A 6,000-nucleotide genomic window follows, 5' to 3' on the forward strand; every position below is an offset into this window, starting at 1 on the left:
TCAGTGTTGGCAGGAGGGAAAGTTCACTTCCTCAGTCTTCAGGGACCAAGGCTCCTTCCCTCCAGGGACCGCAGGGGTGTCCTTGGATCACTGCATCTGCACAGCAGAGGGAAGGAGAGGGAGCGGGGCAGGGCATGTGGGCGGGCTGGGAGGCCAGGCCTGGGAGTGTGGGCATCACTCCCACCCACACTCCATTAGCCGGGACAATTATTGGTGCCGCTCAGCTTCCAGGGGGCTGGGAAACAGTCCAGCTGAGTTCCCATGGGGCGTAGCACCTGGACTGGGTAGCCCATAGCAGTGTGATTGCTACCCACAGATTGGTAGCAGTTTACAGGCCAGAAGGGTGAGAAAGGACATTGTAAGCCGAGGGAGATGCATAAAGCATATGAGCAAATAATAGGAAGAGGAGAAAGGAGAGGGGGAAAGAGAGGAGGAGAAGGAGAAGGAACAAGAAGAAAGGGAGGAAAGAAAATATTTAGCTTAGGGTGCACAGGGGAGAAACCAAAGATTAAGCCAGAAAGGAAGGCTGAGGCCTGGTCCCAAAGGGCGTCAGACTTGGACTTGATCCTCTGGATAAGGAGGAGCGTAGCAGGGAGCACTGTCATGCCCTTTGTCCCTTGCTGTTCAAAGGCCACTTTTCTGTCCGTGACAATAAACACACCAACAAGCGTCCCTTCACCCTGAAAGGCATCCCATGTAGAATTCCAAATGACTCTGCCTCATTTAATCCTTGCCTTATGGTTAAGTGGCTTATGGAAAAAAGAAGCTGAGTAACAACCCCAAACATGGGGTTTGATGGCTTTATCCATCAGGATTACTTCGCCAAATGGAAATACACATGACCCTGGTGATAGCCACTGTTCCAGAGGAGATTTCCGCTCCATATAGTAGGAAAGATTCTGTCCTCTTTAAACTCCTAGGACTTGTCGTAAGTACTGGACTAGTCTTCATTATGATCACTTTGCATTTAAGCCTCATGGTTAGAGAAGCAGGACTGAAGCTTGGTCAGGAAGAGCAGAGTTCCCTTAAGAGAGTTGCTTAATAGAAAGGTGCTCCCCTGGGAACACGGATGGGATTCTTGAAAACAGAAGGGAAAATGTCAGTGTTAGGCTGGCAAGGAGAAGAGGGAAAGCTGGACAGGGGAGGGCGGGTCCATCTAAGTATTATTCCTGTCTTAGTCTGACTGTTATAACAAATTCCCATGGACTGCCTGGCTTAAACAGCAGACATTTGTTTCTCAGTCTGGAGGCTAGAGGTCTGAGATCAAGATGCCAGCAGGGTCAGGTCCTTGGTGAGGGCCACCTTCCTTGTTTACAGAGGGCCACCTTCTCGCTGTGTCCCCCACACAGTGGCAAGAGCGCAAGCTGGCTCTCTGGCCTCTTCTTACAAGGCACTAATCCCATTTGTAAGGGCTCCTCCCTCATAACCTAATGACTGCCCAAAGACCCCCATCGCCAAATAACTGTCATTTGGGGATTAGGGCTTCAACAGGAATTGGGGGCAGCACAAACATTCAGTCCATTGCAGTGATCTCTCTGTAGCCCTGTGCTAGGCTTTGGATTCCTTCTTTAGCCAAGTGAGTGGCTCCATCACAATCAGAAAGTTAGAGTCCTAAAATCCTGAGGAACACAGGGGCCCCCAGGTCCCTGACTCCATGTCCCAGCCTCTGGGCAGAACCACACATCCTCCAGCCGCACCTTATTGCCGTCAGTGCTGCTGGGCCCATTTCGACAGGGCCCCGGCTCCTACCAACTGGTTTGTCTTCTGAAGACAGACAAGGACAGATTTCCTCCCTGCTCACAGTGCTCACAGATTCACTTTCTTGCAGAGACCCGTGCAGGTTTCAGCACTGTCAGGACACAGCACAGAAGGTGCTAAAGGTAACTTAATGGGAAGTGGGGAGGGCCTCCCTGAACACAGCAAGCAGTTTTGGCACTTTCCAAACACCTGGCTTCAATCCTAAACTTGGACTTCACTAAAAATGCCATTAACTTTCCACCAGCAGGACCCACCGTGCGGTGACAGTCAGCACCACCCCTCTGCATGGACAGGAAGAACAGGGAAATGTGTTTGCACTTAAGGCCCTACTCTCAAATCACAGTCCATGACTGATGGGCTCCTGTGAAGATTATGGGGAGACCAGAGGAAAGGAGTAGAGTGTCCAACTCCAGAGGAAGTCTCCAGATAGCCTGGGCGGGGAAAAAAGGAAAAGGAAAGATTTAGCCATTAACTCAGATTCATAAAAATATACATTCTTTGCAATTTATACTTAATTCATCTTAGTTAATTAGACTGACCAAAATTACCCCCAGCAAAGAGAACTGCAGGGGTAATTCACTAGACAGAGCTTTGATGAAAGATGTTTAAAGGTTTATCCTGCCAAAAATATATATTTGAACTATGATAAAGTCCTTCAGTGTTGTTTGTTTTACAAAAAAAAAAAAGTAAGGATATTGAGATATTTGTTTAAATGTCTGGACAGAGGAGCCTTTGATGCTCCCTAAGTCATGTTCTAAAAATTATTTGCCAAGCGTAAAGCTGGTTTTGACTAATGTACCCTGAATCTTATTCAGAGGACTTCAGAGAATGCCTCCTATGCAGGAGCACAAACATTCCAAGATTAGAGGTCAAGAAAAAATAAAAACACAGGCTATACGCTGTTAAAGAATGATTACAAATGCACTGAAACTTGTCTGTGCCTTGCTTGGGATGATATAATAGATCTGTTCTCAACAACCTACTAAGGAGGTGAAAAGCCCTAATTATGTGCTTGACAGGCTGGCTTAAAGGGGAAAAGCCTTTGTTTACCTTCCCAATTCCAAGCTTCACATCAGCCTGTCCAACCATTATATCTCATTTCAATGACTCATGAGATATGATAATGGTATCCAATATCAGGCCAGTTATTATGTTAACAAAATTATCTGACAACAACAACACACCACACACACACACACACACACACACACACACACACACACACACACACTAAACATAGGCAAGAAAAAATTTGTCAGGAATGTTCAGAATTAGAGTCTCATTGTATTTATCAATACTTGCTTCAGATCCCTGCTATCACCTGAGGGCAGAGCCTCTGCTTGGTGTGAAAAGTAATGCCAGTGGTGGGGTCCTACCCCTTGAACCACAGCTCAGTCTGCCCTTCTGCAATGACTGGGAAGTTGCAGTGGCCAGTTGTTGACAAGCAGAGCACCCTAGGTTTTCACCAAGAAGATCCCAAGCTTCAGTAAAACTGTAGAGCTTCTTCTTGGACCTCTTTGATGGTATAAAATAATTCCTATGAATTGTAATTTTCATAATCCCTTTATGAAAGAGATTCAAAATGGATTAATTCAATTATCCATTAAGTCATACCCCTTGATTAGATGAGTTGAGAGTCTAGCAGTATGAGATGAATGACCCTCATCTTTCTCTCCTAACAGGATGCCAGAGTTTGGGGTTTGAACAATCATAGGATGTTGTTGTGGAATTCATAGAAGCCTGAGAAAAACAGGCCACCTGACCTCTAGGTCTTGCTCAACAACCAGTTAGCAATTTGCCTCTCAGTTTCCTCATCTGTGAAATGAAGGGTTGGATCAGACAGCAAAGACCCCTCCCAGCTCTGTGGTTTGTTTATAGTTCCAGGTTGACATACATTATCTTTAGCCCTAATGGTCTGGACCAAACCTTGATCATTCCAGTGCATCAAGCCTCAGAGAAATGTAGTTGAGTCTAGACCCCTGCAGTCCCCAGACTCCTGGGATTTGTACTGGGTCTCCTGCAGGACTCCCTGAACCCTGAAAGCCAGCCTGTTCTTCCAAAGACCCTCCTGGCACCTACATACCCCCTGCCCTCCCTACCTGGACAACCCAGCTCTACCATCTGCCTTTGGAAATGGCCCCCCTCAGGTGTCCCCTCCCTCTCTACTTTCCCTACACTCCCCACCCCTCCTTCTCCTCATTCCCTCCTTTGTGCCCCCAGAATACCTATTCCATGCCTGCGTAACAGCACTTATGGTTATAGGTCATTATTGTATCTACTTACTTACCTTTCTTGCACCATCTGCTGGATTGTACACCTCATCAGGGTGGGAGGTTTTGCATTTCCATCTCTAGCACACGAGCCTGGTAGATAGGCAGTCAGTGAATATTGGCTGGAAAAGGGGTGGGGAATGGGGGGAGAAAAGCAGGGTCTCGGCCTGGAAGTCTTTGGAAATCTGCCTCTGGGAACAGACTTGTCACTATGTCAGATCTAAAATCAGATAGGGCCAGATCTGGTCCGGCAGAGAATATGTAATGAGTCACACACACTGATTAATTCTTCATCTTCCATTTCTTGTCTGTCCATACTTCCTTCTAACTTCTGGGACAAGACAGAAATATTCTGCAATGTTATCCTTCATGTACTCACCTCTTCTCCCCTTTCTTCCTCAAATACACCCAGAGAAGTGTTGGAAATATCCTTGTTTTATTTCTCTCTTAATGAGGCCAGCTAGCCAACTAAGAATGGCAGTCAGGAAATGGTTAAGAGAGTACCAAGAATAAATTCCTAGCAGCTTCTTTAGGACCAGAAAGCTGAATACGCTTAAGGCTTGAAAAGGTCAGCTGCCTTCCAAGGGGGGCAGAGGTTTGATTTCATCCATTATATGGTCTTTGGCATAATGCTCATTTCATTCACTGGCTGCAATGGAGATTTATGGAGTAAATGTTATCACAAGCTGAGACTTAATGAGATCTCAACTGTATCTCCTGGATGTAGTGGAAAGCAACCATTTTGGTAATAAATACAGAACAGCAGCTAATTTGTAAATTCCTCTTTCCATTGCTAAGTTTAATCAGATCAGTGAAACTGAAGGGAATTGTTGATGACCAAAAATTATTTTCCATGCCTTACATTACTGGCCAGGAAACATTACTTCTAATGAAAATGGCATGTTGCTCTGGCAATAATGGGGATGACATTTGTCGTTAGACTAACCCAATCGTTGCATATTAAAAACTATGTTTAGACCAAAATCTATTTAAAACCAAACTGAAACTGAGGCCCCATATCGCTCTGTTAACTAGTGTCACTGGTTCATAGAAGCAAAAATTCTTTTCAAATAAGCTACACAGAAGTCTGTAACAGTGGCCATCCTGAAAGGGTCCCTGAGCCATGTAAGTCCATCCTGACCCGACTGAAGCATCCAGAGTTAGACTGGTCGGACCACCATGGCCAGGCTGGGGTCACAAATAACCTTTCTGACATGGCAGAGAATAGGTTAGGAGAACAGAACAGCCTCTGGCAAATCCTTGGTTTAGTTTAAGGTTAAAACAAAGAAATAATGAGATGCAAAAGGGAGTCTAATGCACATATCTTTGTTTCCAGTTGTGCTTAAATATTTTTTTCATGATTATTTCATACTTAAAGATTTTCACAAATTATCTTCTCACAAGTTGATAAAGATTTCCAGGGCAGGGACCATGTCACAGTAAGTTACTGTTAGCACACAGTAGGAACTTCATGAATTTTCTATGAAAGGACTGACAACAATGATGAAGACATCTGGGACGTTGATGGCCCCAAAGGGAACGTGGCTAACTTCAACCATCCTTAGGAACTGGCCTTGAGACTACATATATCATCACCAATAAATATTCAGACTCCAGATGACCTTTGAGATGCAAAGCAAGTGGTCCTGGGGTTTTTTTCTTTGGCCTGTGTTTTGCTTTTTCATTCCCCAATAAATATATTCAGTGTCCAGGCATTCTATACACAGAGTATTATTCTTGAATATTATAGATGACAGCTACCACTTATTAAGCACCTCCTTTAACTCATATTATCTTTAATGTTCACTTAAACCCTCCAAGATTGGTATTATTAGCTCTTTTTTTTTTCAGATGAAAAAGATGAGGTTTAGATCATTTGCTGAAGGCCAAACAGCCAATAAGGGGCCAAGCCAGTACTCATACCCAGGGCAGTTTGACTACAAAGGCAGGAAAGAAGTGGAGTGGGGAGGGG

The 6,000-nt window shown here is 44.8% G+C and overlaps 1 protein-coding gene across 31 annotated transcripts in view; it reads left to right on the top strand.

The window, feature by feature from the left end:
- The window catches only part of CACNA1C (calcium voltage-gated channel subunit alpha1 C), a 776,856-nt gene that overhangs the window by 617,732 nt on the left and 153,124 nt on the right, over positions 1–6,000 (top strand). The gene's annotated exons all lie outside the window — the stretch shown is intronic.

The sequence above is a fragment of the Hipposideros armiger genome, unplaced genomic scaffold, assembly GCF_001890085.2.
Source record: "Hipposideros armiger isolate ML-2016 unplaced genomic scaffold, ASM189008v1 scaffold_213, whole genome shotgun sequence".
Classification (NCBI taxonomy): Eukaryota; Metazoa; Chordata; class Mammalia; order Chiroptera; family Hipposideridae; genus Hipposideros; species Hipposideros armiger.